A 14,496-nucleotide genomic window follows, 5' to 3' on the forward strand; every position below is an offset into this window, starting at 1 on the left:
GGGTAGAAGAGAGGTAGAGTAAATGTAGTGGGGTAGAAGAGAGGTAGTGGGGTAGAAGAGAGGTAGAGGGGTAATAGAGGGGTAGTAGAGGGGTAGTAGAGGGGTACAAGTAGTGTAGAGGGGTAGAAGAGGGATATTAGAGGGGTAGAGGGGTAGTAGAGGTGTAGAGGGGTAGAAGAGGGTTAGAGGGGTAGAAGAGAGGTAGAGTAGAGGTAGAAGGGTTTTGGAGAGGTAGAGGAGTAGAGGAGAGGTAGAGGGCTAGAAGAGAGGTAGAGCGATAGAAGAGTAGAAGAGAGGTTGAGGGGTAGAGGAGAGGTAGAGGGATAGAAGAGAGGTAGAGGGGTAGAAGAGAGGTAGCAGGATAGAAGAGAGGTAGAGGAATGAAGAGAGGTAGAGCGGTAGAAGAGAAGTAGAGGGGTAGTAGAGAGGTAGAGGCATAGAAGAGAGGTAGAGGGGTAGAAGAGAGGTAGAGGGGTAGAAGAGATGTAGCGTGGTAGAAGATAGGTAGTGGGGTAGAAGAGACGTAGAGGGGTAAAAGAGAAGTAGAGGGGTTAAAGAGGGGTAGTAGAGGGGTAGAAGAGTGGTACAGGGGTAGAGGAGTGGTACAGGGGTAGAAAAGGGGTAGAGCGGTCGAAGAGGGGTAGGCGAGCAGTGGTAGAGGGGTAATAGAGGGGTTGGGGTATGGTATAGGGGTATAAGAGGGGTAGAGGGATAGAAGAGGGGTAGTAGAGGTAGAGGGGTAGAAGAGAGGTAAAGGGGTATCAGAGGGGTAGTAGAGGGTTGTAGAGCAGTAGTAGAGGGGTTGCAGGGTAGTAGAGGGGTAGTAGAAGGGTAGACGAGGGGTAGTAGTGGGGTAGAGGGGTAGTAGAGTGGTAGAGGAGGGGTAGAGGGGTAGAAAAGGAGAAGAGGGATAGTAGAGCGGTAGAGTGGTAGGAGAGCGGTGGTAGAGGGGTAGTAGAGGGGTTGAGGTATAGTAGAGGGGTATACGAGGAAGAGAGGGGTAGGAAAGGGGTAGAAGAAGGGTAGAGGGGTAGAAGAGAGGTATAGGGTTAGAAGAGAGATGGAGTAGAGGTAGAGGGGTAGAAGAGAGGTAGAGGGGTAGAAGGGAGGTAGAGGGGTAGAAGAGAGGTAGAGTAGAGGTTGAGGGGTAGAAGAGAGGTAGTGTAGAGGTAGAAGAGGGGTAGTAGAGTAGAAAAGGGGTAGCGGGCTATTAGAGGGTTAGAGGGGTAGAGGGTTCGAAGGGTGTAGAAGAGGGGTAGAAGGATAGTAGAGGGGTAGAAAAGGGTAGAAGAGAGGTAGAGGGGTAGAAGAGAGGTAGAGGGGTAGAAGAGAGGCAGAGTAAATGTAGAGGGGTAGAAGAGAGGTAGAGGGGAGGTAGAGGGGTAGTAGGTTAGAGGGGTAGTAGGGTAGAGGGGTAGTAAAGGGGTACAAGTGGTGTAGAGGGGTAGAAGAGGGATATTAGAGGGGTAGGGGATTATTAGAGGGTTAGAGGGGTAGAGCTGTAGAAGAGGGGTAGAGGGGTCGAAGGGTGTAGAAGAGGGGTAGAAGGATAGTAGAGGGGTAGAAAAGGGTAGAAGAGAGGTAGAGGGGTAGAAGAGAGGTAGAAGAGAGGTAGAGTAGAGGTAGAGGGGTAGAAGAGAGGTAGAGTAAATGTAAAGGGGTAGAAGAGAGGTAGAGGGGTAGAGGGGTAGAAGAGAGGTAGAGTAGAGGTAGAGGGGTAGAAGAGAGGTAGAGGGGTAATAGAGGGGTTGTAGGGTCGAGGGGTAGTAGAGGGGTACAAGTGGTGTAGAGGGGTAGAAGAGAGATATTAGAGGGGTAGTAGAGGTGTAGAGGGGTAGAAGAGGGTTAGAGGGGTAGAAGAGAGGTAGAGTAGAGGTAGAAAGGTAGAGGAGAGGTAGAGGAGTAGAGGAGAGGTAGAGGGATAAAAGAGAGGTAGAGGGATAGAAGAGAGGTAGAGGGGTAGAAGAGAGGTAGAGTAGAGGTAGAGGGGTAGAAAAGAGGTAGAGGGGTAGAGGAGAGGTAGAGGGATAAAAGAGAGGTAGAGGGATAGAAGAGAGGCAGAGGGGTAGAAGAGAGGTAGAGTAGAGGTAGAGGGGTAGAAGAGAGGTAGAGGGGTAGAGGAGAGGTAGCGGGACAGAAGAGAGGTAGAGGAATGAAGAGAGGTAGAGAGGTAGAAGAGAAGTAGAGGGGTAGAAGAAAGGTAGAGGGGTAGAAGAGAGGTAGAGAGGTAGAGTAGAGAGGTAGAGGGGTAGAAGAGAGGTAGGATATATAGGCAAATGAAAAGGAAGCTATCAACTTCAGGAATGTGAAAGAAAGCTCTCGTATTTTCAAAGCTGATGACCCATGAGGAGAGAGGAAAGCCAGATAGCTCCTTTGCTCGAGAGTGCGCGCCCGAGCGCGTAACTGCAAGCTCTAGGCCACAGTGGTAGAATTTTCTGAAGCCCACTTACTTAAAGTCTCGCCAGTGCAGGGCATGCGCTGGCTCAGGTGAGACCTGAAAAGGTCGCTTTCTGACCGAAGCACTAACTTTTTGCCAAATTTGGGGTAATTCCGTTCAGTAGTTTCGGCTGTAGCCTTGCACAAATTTTCCTATGGGAAATAGATTGTTTTACTCTTATTTTTTGATTTTCTCAAAAACTACTGAACGGATTTACACCATTTTAACAAAAGGTCTCGTTCTGAACCAAGCTCTACCTTTTTTTCCAAATTTTGGGTAATTCCGTTCGGTTGTATGACGTTTCAACGCATGCTTTTCCAACGCATGCCTTTACAACACAGGTATTACAACGCAAGTCGTTACAACGACTTGCGTTGGGGGGCGCTGGATAGTGTAATAGTTTAATTTTCTATTCCAACTCCAGTCCCCGTGGATAGTACGGAAGGTGTTGGGTAGAAAATTAAACTATTCCCTATCCAACAGCGCCCTCCAGCGAAAGTCGTTGTAACGACTTTCGTTGTAATTCCTGCGTTGTAATGGTAGTGCGTGGTAAAAGTTTCATTGTAAACGATATTCCCCATTCCGTTCAGCAGTCCGGGCTGTAGCTTGTCGCAAAATTTTCTATGGAAATTAACATTGAGAAAACGCTTTTGCTTACGCTTTTCCGCCTCTCCTGCTAATTCCATTTATAGTTCGGAAGCTCAGACAAATGTCCCTCACTGATCTTAATAGCCCTCACATGTTCTTGTCAACCTTGGTACTCTCATCCTTAGAACTCTCAGTGGTTCCACATCAAAAGCTACATATCACATCTTGTCTCCTCACTCTGAGCCATGGAGAAATCAGACATCCAATTCCCAGAGAACTCAACCTAGCGATTTGGCTCCTGAAGTCATAGAGTTTGGTTATTTACAACTACAACCAGACTGTATGAATATTCAAAAGGAAGCTAGAAAGCCTACTACTAGAGCATGTTATGCAGCAAATGGAAACGTTTTGTTGCCTATTGTAACAACAACAATATCAATCATCTTGATGCGTTTGTGCAGAACATCATTTGTTATCTGTTGCATTTACAGCAATGTGGATTAACTTACACATCCATTTGTTTGCACCTGGGAGTCGTAGTTGCATACTTGCAAAATAGACAACACCTATCTCTCTTCAGAGTACCAGTGATTAAAGCCTTCATGGAAGGATTAAAAAGGTACCGCCAAGTATTCCCCCTGCTCCAGAGTGGAACTTAAACATAGTCCTTACAAGGCTAATGGGCCCGACTTTTGAACCAATGCATAAATGTCCTTTACAATTCCTATCATGGAAAGTTACTTTCCTCATAATGATAACCTCACTAAGGAGAGTTGATGAACTTCAGGCATTACCTATACAAGAGCCTTTCTTTCAACTTCTCAAAGATTGAGCGGTTCTACGTACTAATTCTAAATTTCTCCTTAAAGTAGTTTCTGCTTAGGGGTAATTCATGTGCGATATCAAATTAAAATTACATATCATTAGCATTTTCATTATTAATTTAACCATCGTAATTCTTGTATAGAATATATGTGCTGCAATGATAATAGAGCAAAAGACACACAATTGATGGACGGAATGCAGAACAAATCAAAACATTCACCCCCAGTCAAGAGATCTGGGTTAAATCCATCATTATTTTGTTCACCATGCCACCCCAGTTTAGACCTGGCCATATGCAAATCAGTCTTGACCCTGTGCCTCATGGGAATAGTCCAGTCCGAACTGCAATGATAATAGAAGCAGATAAAAGTAATTAGCAAAAAAAGCACATTGAAAAGAATAAATAGTTCCACCATCTTTCTAAAACAACGTACATATGCAAGCATATAAGAACTGTATATAGCATTTTCCTACTATGCTTTCCCGTGTGTGTGTCTGTGTGTCTGTCTCCCATTTCCTGTAGGGAGAGTATGTAGCTCCCCGTTGTAGAAGAGTCGGTCAAGAAGGAGCACACTGCATTGAATAGTTTCTTGGTATGCACTTTTTATTAGTATTACAGGAAATCACAATGATTGATTGTCTCTTTTGTATTCTTCTTTCCCACAGGGTCTTCCACTTCAGTCCCTTAGGTGAGCCTTGGCCGCTGTCGTCCCTCGGACAGAAGGAAAAGACTCAGGTAAGTGTTTTTGCTTTATGGTTTAGTCAAGGGAGGATGTTAGGGATAAATAATAGCTATGCATAAATGTGAAGGGAGGGTGTAGAAGTTGCACTTGTTTGCAACCATAAAAAGTACACAATTTTAAAAAAACTTTTTTTTTTAAAAGCAATCAATATCTTCTAAAGTAAAAAGAAAAAGAACATTTATAAACTGAGAAGACAGTATAAAACGAAACTGAAAAGATTCTAATGTAAAACAGCGAAAAAATAACTTTTCAGACATAAGCTTGACGTATCTTGATAGCAGCTTTTAAAAAAGTAGCTATACACTTAGCAGCATGTACTGAGTCCAAGAGCTGCAGGAAAAGAAATGCAGGAGAGCAGCACTTAAGACCGCTTGAGCGGAGAAGCGGAAGAATCCATGTGTTTCGTGGTAGTTTATAATATTTGCAAAAGAAAATAATATGGATTGTTGATTGATTGTATAGTCCGTCGCATGGGCAATTCATGAGAGTACTTGACCAGTTTTGGACTTTTGGGAAGGAAATCAAACGAAAAAAGGTGTTAAACCGGAATCTTGTCAGTAGGTATTTCTCGTGATTGGACAGGTAATAGTTTAGATAGGGTTGAATTCCCTCACAGATTGAGTTGCACAGATTTGGGAGTTCAAAGGTTTTACGATCTCCGATTGGTTGCGCAGTTCTCTTAGATGATCCAGGCATAATTTGTTTAGGTCTCTTTTTGAGATGTCCTCCACACTGGGTGGTTCGTCAAAATAAGAGCTGCGACCGAGATCCTTAAAGAAGTTCCCTACATAGACTAACCAGGGAATCCTACGCCAGTTGGTTAAGGCCATGCAGTCTTTAATCAAGGAGCGTGTTAGATGACATTCAGGTTTGGTCCATATGCGTTGCCATAGTAGGATGGGTTTGATGCGTATTGTATCAGTAATATATTCCATACCAAGCTCATTATGAGTGGCGAAGTTCGGGGCACTTTGTGGGAGGGCCAGCAGGTATTTAACGAACCCGTTCTCTATTTTTTGGATAGAGTCAACAGGACTATAACCCCAGACACCTGTTCCATAGGTGGCCACACTGTGGCATTTTGCATAGGAGATTTTCAGAAGTTCAGAAGGAGCAGGCTTGCCCAACTTTCTTGAGACGGTGACCAAGGCTGATGTTGCTCGTTGGAATAAGAGTTTTCTACTGGCCGTGGCGTGGCGCCAACTCAAAGAGTCATCCACCATAATGCCCAGATATGGGTAAGCAGAAGTTTTTTCCAACTTTGTTTTTTCCACCAGAATTGATTTAGAACTCTTAACCCTTGGACCAATGTGCATGGTCAATGTCTTTTTTATATTGATTTTAAGGCCAAGAAAACTCATAAAGGAGGAGTATTTGTTAAGTTGTTTTTGGAGTTGGTTCAGTGTGCGCGCTATAATGACCGAGTCATCTGCATATAACAGTGTTGGTATGGGTCGGTGGTTAATCTGGGGTAGGTCCTGGCTCCCCTCCAGCATAGCCTGCTCTAGTCCGTTGGTGTATAGATTGAACAGGAAGGGAGCCAGTACACATCCCTGTCTCACCCCTTTTTGCTATAGCGAAGGAGGGAGAGAGCTCACCGTTGACTCCAAATCTGACGCATGCAGTGGCGTCAGAGTAAAGTTCGGGTAGGAAGACTATAAGGGCGGGATCCACCCCAAGGTCGCCAAGGATAGCCCAAAGTTTGGAATGCTGGACACAGTCAAATGCTGCACTAAGGTCAACATACACAAGGAAGATGTTACCTCCTTTTGCACCCACGTATTTTCCAATCAAGAGGGCGAGGTTCAAGGCCTGCTCCACGGTCCCCAGACCCTTCTGGAATCCGTATTGCAGGTCGGTCATGATGTTGTTTTCTTGGGCCCATGATTGTAATCAGGCCTGTAGCAGGCTGGATCATTACGATCGCCTTTCTTATAGATGGGGAGCTGAATGGACGTTGACCATGACTCCAACAGCCCTATTGAAGAAGCTGCGGCTAGGACCTGAGTAAGAAGTGGTGACAAAAGTTCAAAGTTGTGGAGAAAAAAGTCCAATGGAACACCGTCAGGCCCGGGAGTGACATATGTATTAACTTGCAATGCAATCTAATCCTACAGATACATAAATTAGTAGTTTACTACATGTCCTGGTAGAGCCTAACTGCATGTCTGCGTTTGTGTTATACCAGGGTCTCCACCTTTTCGATAGTGAGAGCTACTTCTGGTCGAAGAGAATCATCCTGATCTACTGCCTTTATCAGGTGGCTTAGCTAAGGGTAGATAAATGCCAAGCAACTTAATTGCTGCCCTAGAGCGTCCAGTCCTGCTGCAGTGAGTACATAGCATTTGTAGCACTGGGTTAGGAAAGGTTTACCTGTTGGGCCCCTAAGCCTTTGACGCACTGTTAGGTTTACCTGCGGGACCCCAAGCGTTTATAGTACTGGTAGGAACGGTGTATCTGTGGGGTCCCCAGGGACGCATTATGTTCATTTTATTCTTATTAACGAATCACATCTGAGAGGTGAGTGTTTCACTGAGGGTTGTGGCCTCTTTGTCATGCAATACATGGGATGGCATTGTTCTCTCTGAGTGAGTGTGAAGACAGAAGACTTCTATTATTTGGTGAGTTGCCCTCCTGTTCATTGGCTCCTGTCCAGATCCTGGCCCTGCTTTAACAATTCAAGATTAATGTTCAGTAGTGGCAGTCACAGTATAAGGACTATGAGCAAGACCTGCTGTAGAGATTTCGCTGTCCTAGGAAAAATGTCTCAATGTAGGAAAGGGCCTGTTTTGGACATGGTTAGCCTTCACTTTTAACCTGGAAAATGATATAGTTTTACTGGAAGTGCACAGGGCCCCTGCCAACCAGGTCCCCTGAGCCGATCTCCTTCCCTAAAGTGTACCAGTCATTTCCACGATTGTCACCCCATTAGCTCACTTGTAAAAGATACCTAGGGTACCAAGGGCCTTGTTGCTAAAGAGGGTCTCTAAAAGATGCAGCACAAATTATGCCTCCCTAAGGGACCCCTCACCAAGCTCATACATACATACTGCCACTGCAGCTGTGTGTCTTGGTGCAGACAAAACTGAAGAGTCGACGTGGCACACATCCCTGTATGCGATGCCCATAGGGACTGTCTGAGATATCGGTAAGACACCCCTCTAGCAGGCCTTTTAGTGCCCGCTGCTTTAGGGATATCTCCTGTGAGGGCATATCTGCATGAGCAGATATGCCCCAGCAATATCCTTGTCGATTCCGGGATATTGCAAGTGACCAGGGAAGCTCTATAGCAAGTACATTGGCTGGACGCTTGTCATTGCAAGTTCCACAGCTCCATGAAGGTTTCACTGAAATATGGGATATTTGACACCAAACCACAGGAGGTGGGCATGATAAGAGGATGCCCATTGGCCACTACCTTTTACTCCCTTGTAACAACCTTTAAATTAAGATTTTAGGTGGCATCCTCAGACCCTGAATTTCAGTTCCTGGCGGCCTAAGAGCCGGACACTGCAGCCTTCTCTGCTGGTGAGGCTCTGTAGAGAACTACGGACATGGTCCCAGCCCTACTGGCCTGTCTGCATCCCTGGATGATCCTGAACCAAAAGTCAACTCGTCTTGCAGCCCAGCAACCTCCAGAACCTTGGGAGGATTGCCTGCCTTCGATAAAGACCAAGGTCTCCAGAGAAAAGCAGATCTATTCACAAAGCAACCCTCTTCAAAGTAAAGACTCTGTGACCTGAAGAACTGCGCAACCTGCCCCCCCGGTTTACCTCTGCACCTGATGCCACCAGCCCGAGTCCAAGCGGCCCACCGGTTCAGCAAGGTTCCCCTGCTCTCAAGAGCCCAACTCCACCATGAGCTGACCTCTCCTGGACTCCTAGAAGTTGCCTGCAGCTTCTGCAAGAAGACCACTCAACTGTGACCTGCACTGGTTAGCCATTTCTGACACCAAAAGGCACCCCTTCACCCGTCCATCCTGGGCCTTGCTGAAGAGGACAAAAGGTGTTCCTACGTCCCTGAGCATCATAACTTACCTCAATGGTTATTGGTTTCCTTCCATCGACCTCCTGGCTGGAGCCTGCAGCCCTTTTCAGATTTGGCCTGCCTCCATTGCTTTTCATTGGGCACCCGATGCTGTGTTGGCACCCTGCATCCAGCCGCCCCTGTGCCGCTAGTATTGTAGTGTTGGTGCTGTCTTGGCCCCTGCTCAGTGTTAGCCTCAGCCCCGGAGACTGTTCCTCCAGGCCGCTGCTTCTTAGCTGTAAGCACCCTCTGTCCGATTGCCCCAGTCCCCTTTAATTTGTATTCAGTGACCGTCCTGAGCTCCTCGAAGGCGGTCGCTCCCCCATGCTGCTCCCAGACCAGTACCTGACCTGACCTGGTATTGTAGCGCTGCTCGCACTGTAATTGCTCAACTCGATTTCACGAAAGCTGATCTCTGTGAACTGAAAGCATTGTCGCATTCTCGCGCCACTAAAGATTAATTGGAATTGTTAGCAGCGCTGTGCCGCTAGACTGCGCATAGTTTGTTTATTGTTGTCCAGTGCTGCCTTTGCCTGATTGCCGATTTGCGCCTAATTGTGCCGATTTAACTAGCGATCTCTCTGCCATTGGCTTTGCCTGTGCCCCAATCTCGCCCTGATTGCCTTTTGGCTTGCTGCCATTTTGTTGTTGTTTGTTGTGCCTAACAGCCCGGCTCTCCGCCCCGCTCCCGCCTCCCAGCTGACCCTCCCTCCCACTACGAGCTTAGATCCTACCTTCCGCTTAAAGCGCTGTGACCGTCCTGAGCTCCTCGAAGGAGGTCGCTCCCCCACGCTGCTCCCAGACCAGTACTTGACCTGACCTGGTATCGTAGCGCTGCGCGCACTGTAATTGCTCAACTCGATTTCACGAAAGCTGATCTCTGTGAACTGAAAGCATTGTCGCATTCTCGCGCTTCTAAAGATTAATTGGATTTGTTAGCAGCGCTGTGCCGCTAGACTGCGCATAGTTTGTTTATTGTTGTCCAGTGCTGCCTTGGCCTGATTGCCGATTTGCGCCTAATTGTGCCGATTTAACTAGCGATCTCTCTGCCATTGGCTTTGCCTGTGCCCCAATCTCGCCCTGATTGCCTTTTGGCTTGCTGCCATTTTGTTGTTGTTTGTTGTGCCTAACAGCCTGGCTCTCTGCCCCGCTCCCGCCTCCCAGCGACCCTCCCTCGCCCCTCCCCTCTCCACCATCCTCATATGACAGATGCATTTGCGTGCAGCGTTCACGCGCAGCGGTCGGGCCCCATGCGCGACGAAGGTGCGCCAAAGGTAAGCCTGTCTACGCCCGTCCGCGCCTGGACCGCGCCCAGCGCCAGAAACCCTGGTTCTCGCTATACCCACTCCACTGGCTTAACGTATGACGCTGCTACTGTCCTTGCCCTTAACCCCGGACACACCCCACAATGCTTGCGTAGCTACCCCAGGACACACCCACGGACCATTTGCCTGCCAATCCTGCAAATTCACCAGCATCAGGACCCACACCAAACCTCCCTCCAAAAACAGCTCCGACTCTAGCCAGCTGAAGTGCATCCTGCTGAACACCCGCTCGGTCCACAAACACGCCACTGAACTCTGGGACCTACTCGACACTACATCGCCGGACAACGCCTTCCTTACAGAAACCTAGATGAACGCCTCATCATCGCCGACATCGCCATTGCCATCCCGGACACTTACAAGATCATCCGAAAAGACCGCACCAACCAAACAGGAGGAGGCATCGCCATCGTTCACAAGAACACCATCCGAATCACGACCAGCACCGTCGACAACCTCGCGAACGCCGAACACCTTCACTTCCAGATCCACACCGACCCCAGGACCACACTCAGAGGCACCCTCATCTACAGAACACCAGGAACACGCACACAATTCAACGAAGACATCACTGACTTCATCAGCCCACATGCCCTCACCTCCGAGAACTACATTCTACTGGGAGACCTCAACTTCCACCTGGAAAAGAATAACGACAGCAACACCACCACCCTCCTGGACAACCTAGCCAATCTCGGGCTCAAACAACTTGTTGACACCCCCACCCACTTAGCTGGACACACGCTCGACCCTATCTTCACCTCCAGCAAACACATCTCCTTCGATCACACCACAGCTCTCCACTGGACGGACCACAGCTGCGTTCACTTCAGCTACAAAAAGACCACGATCCACGTCCCACCACAACCCTTTCTTCAAAGAAACTGGAACAAAATCACCACCGACCAACTCCTCACATTGCTTAACCAAAACCCCCCCACCATATCATCGGACCCAAATCAAGCTGCCACCAAACTCACACAATGGATCACCCACAGCGCTGACGAACTAGCGCCTTTGAAAAACCACCCGATCAAACAAGGTAGCAAAAAGGCCCCCTGGTTCAACGATGACCTTAAGAAATCCAAGAAGCTATGTCGTACCCTCGAGAAAACTTGGAGAAAAAACCCAACCACTAACAACCTGACCACCTTCAAGGACACCACCCGCAAACACCACCAATTGATCCGATCCACCAAAAAATCAGCATTCAAGGATCGACTCGACAACAACACCCACAACAGCAAGGAATTATTCAACATCGTCAAATAATTTACCAACCCCACAGCCGGCACCAACGACATCACTCCCTCCCAAGACCTCTGCGACTCTCTATCCTCTTTCTTTCACAACAAAATCGCCGACATTCATAACAGCTTTGATAACCTGTCCGAAGAACAACCCACTCCACCCACCTCCGAACCCAAACAGCACTCTCACAACCTTTGCACCTGGAACCCAATCACGACTGAAGACACCATCTGTTTGATGAACTCCATCCACTCAGGCTCACCAACTGACCCATGCCCCCACCACATCTTCAACAAAGCAGACTCCATCATCGCACCCCATCTCCGCGATGTCATCAACTGCTCCCTCAACTCCGCTACCTTCCCAAACAGCTGGAAACATGCCGAACTCAGCGCCCTTCTGAAAAAACCCACATCTGACCCCTCTGAACTTAAGAACTACCGCCCCATCTCACTCCTCCCCTTCCCGGCCAAAGTCATTGAGAAAGCCGTCAATATTCAGCTCGCCACCTTCCTTGAATCCAACAACTCACTTGACCCCTCACAGTCCGGCTTCTGAGCCAAACACAGCACTGAAACCGCCCTCATCGCCGCTACTGACGACATCCGAACGCTACTGGACAACGGAGAGACAGTTTTTTTTTTTTGAAAGACCTTTATTAACAGCAAAGCCATTGTTGTCACTGAAGCTCTTACAGATTCACATTGCATGGAATTACATATCACAATAACATTGTGGCCAAAGAAAAAAGAAAAACTGTACACAGCCATAATTGCCGGCATCCCGGCGGCCCGGCGGTGTGATGTAGTGGCACTAGTCCAGTATAACCAATAGTGATACCTCTCTGTAGGTAGCGTGTGGTACAGTGCGACAACTGGCCATCCCCTGATGTAAACTCGGTGGCAAGGTCTTATGGTGAGGAAAAGGTCAAAGAAAACTACCCGAACTCCCATCCCAACTCCCCCCTCCCTCCCGTGAGTGTGTCTGTGGAATTTCTACCTCCTCCCAATCGTGAGCAAAACATGGTGTGTCTGCGGTGCGCCTTGTCCTAACCCCAACCCCAGTGTGCTTGTCCACCCAGCAGCCATCCCACCACACCTCCATGAGATCTCGGTCCCCAATTCTACCCCCTTCCACCCCTTCGTCCCTTCCATTCCTCGCCCCAAGGGGAGAAACCCACATGTGTCCAACCCACTACTCTAATACTTGATCCTGGAGGTCTACCACCTCTGAGGTTTCTGAATCGCCTTCCTCTCCCTTTTGTAGGTGTTCTTTGTAGAGGTCCCAGAAGTTTTTCGGCCTGCTCCTAGGCGGAAGCAATTCGCTGTACAGCTCTGTTTGAGTACAGCAGTATTGTAGATCCCTCGTCCACCTCGTCTTGGCAGGGAGAGGCCCTCGCATCCAACAGGCCGCCACCACTCTCCTGGTTATCAACAACGCCATATCAACCAGACGACGCAGAGATGGGGGGAGCGGTTTAGAGTAACCTAGGAGCGCCAGTGCTGGTGTTCGAGGCAGCGTCTCCCCCAATATCTGATCGAGTTCAGTAAATACCTCCCCCCAAAAAGCATGTATCCCAGGGCAAAGCCATGCCATGTGGAAAAAGTCTGCTACCGGCGTTCGGCAACGCTCACACTCCGCCGAGGGACGGCGGCCATATCGATGTAATCGTTCGGGGGTGTAATACAACCGCTGAAGGAACTTGAAATGCACCAATCTGTGCCTGCCATTAAGGGAGATTTTGCGCGTGCTGGAACAGCAGTATCGCCACATATTGTCATCGATGGGCGATTGCAGATCGTCCTGCCATGCTGCTCTAGCCTTAGAGTGTTGGAAGCGCTGATGCGTCACCCCCAACTTGTTGACTTGCGAGATTAATTTAGCAGGCGTTTTAGTTTTAATGATATAGGTCAGTTCAGGAACCTCCTCAGGTTCCTCCAAAGTAGAGCCCAGAACCTCCCGGAACGCCGAGCGGAGCCTGTGAAACTGGAATTTCTGAAGCAATGAGGGGCCCGACGCCGTGGGAGTGAGCTGATCCCAGGTTTTTAGTGTACCCTCGGTGAACAAATCCTCCATTTTCGCGATTCCGAGGGAGCGAAGAGCCTCGACGACGCCCTTTTCACCCAAGGGGTCCAGCCAGAGACCCCAGTCCATCGGCATCAGTGGGGAGTAGAACATAGTACAGCAGCGGGCCCGCGCCAGGGCATGCCATGCATGGTTGGTTGCCTTAAGGGAATCCATCCGTCCGACAGAGCGATCCACCGGGAGGCAGATCGTGGCAGGCAAGGGGAGCGGGTCCGCGAACAGTTTTTCTAGGATGAGATGCGGCGTGCGTGCGTTGCCGTGGACCCATGAGTGCAAATGAGCAGCTTGCGCCACTCGGTAGTAGCGCTCCAAGTCCGGGGCCCCCAGACCCCCCATCTCACAGGGGAGAATTAATGTCGCCCACTGTACTCTAGGTTGTTTGCCGCCCCAGGCCAGACGGATCAAGACTTGTGTGAGCTGCCTAAAAAAGGACTTCGACAGCACCACTGGAATATTCATGAAAAGGAACAGGAACCGGGGCAGCACGATCATTTTCATGATGGCGATCCTGCCTAGGAGGGGTAGCGGGAGTTTACACCAAGAGTCCACATCATCGACTAATTTATTGAAGGCTACGCCATAGTTATCCCTGACCAGGACCTCCGGGTCAGTGTGCAGTCGAATGCCCAAGTACCTGACCGAGTCTGTGGACCACTTCAGAGGGTACTCCATGTCAAAGGGATGTGTCACTGGGGTGAGAGGGAAAGCGATGGATTTGTCCCAATTCACCTGGAGACCTGAGAGTGAGCCAAAGCGGACCACCTCCTGGAGAACTGCAGACAGATTCGACTCCGGGTTTCGGACGTACAGCAAGGTGTCATCAGCATACGTCGAAATCCCTATTTTGTAGGTGGGAAAGCTTATCCCCTCCAGACTGGGGTACTCCCTTATGGCACAAGCTAGGGGTTCCGCCACCAGCGCATAGAGTAAAGGCGATAGAGGGCAGCCCTGCCTAGTTCCCCTGCCAATATAGATCGGCTCCGACACTCTGTCTCCCAACTTCAGTCTGGCTGACGGGCGGTGGTACAGCGCCCCAATCCTCTGCAGAAACGGTTCGCCCAAGCCCAGCTTCCGTAGCACTCTGATCATGAAAGGCCATTCGACAGAGTCGAATGCCTTCTCCATGTCCAGGAATATCGCTAGCGCCCGGTTCTCCTGTCGGACATGTTGCATCGTGCCCAGCACCGTGCGTATGTTGTATGTTAAATTTCTGCAC

General features: G+C 49.0%; 2 protein-coding genes across 2 annotated transcripts in view; one reads left to right on the forward strand and one right to left on the reverse strand.

The window, feature by feature from the left end:
• LOC147737166 (uncharacterized) overlaps positions 1–14,496 on the reverse strand; it is a 498,742-nt gene that overhangs the window by 289,485 nt on the left and 194,761 nt on the right. The window lies entirely within an intron of this gene.
• The window catches only part of LOC147737168 (uncharacterized), a 63,458-nt gene that overhangs the window by 23,698 nt on the left and 25,264 nt on the right, over positions 1–14,496 (forward strand). Inside the window, exon 3 of the mRNA XM_086918840.1 lies at positions 4,517–4,586. The gene's annotated coding sequence lies outside the window, so the exon portion shown is untranslated. The remainder of the gene's footprint in view (positions 1–4,516; positions 4,587–14,496) is intronic.

The sequence above is a fragment of the Lissotriton vulgaris genome, chromosome 1_1 (assembly GCF_964263255.1).
Source record: "Lissotriton vulgaris chromosome 1_1, aLisVul1.2, whole genome shotgun sequence".
Taxonomy (NCBI): Eukaryota; Metazoa; Chordata; class Amphibia; order Caudata; family Salamandridae; genus Lissotriton; species Lissotriton vulgaris.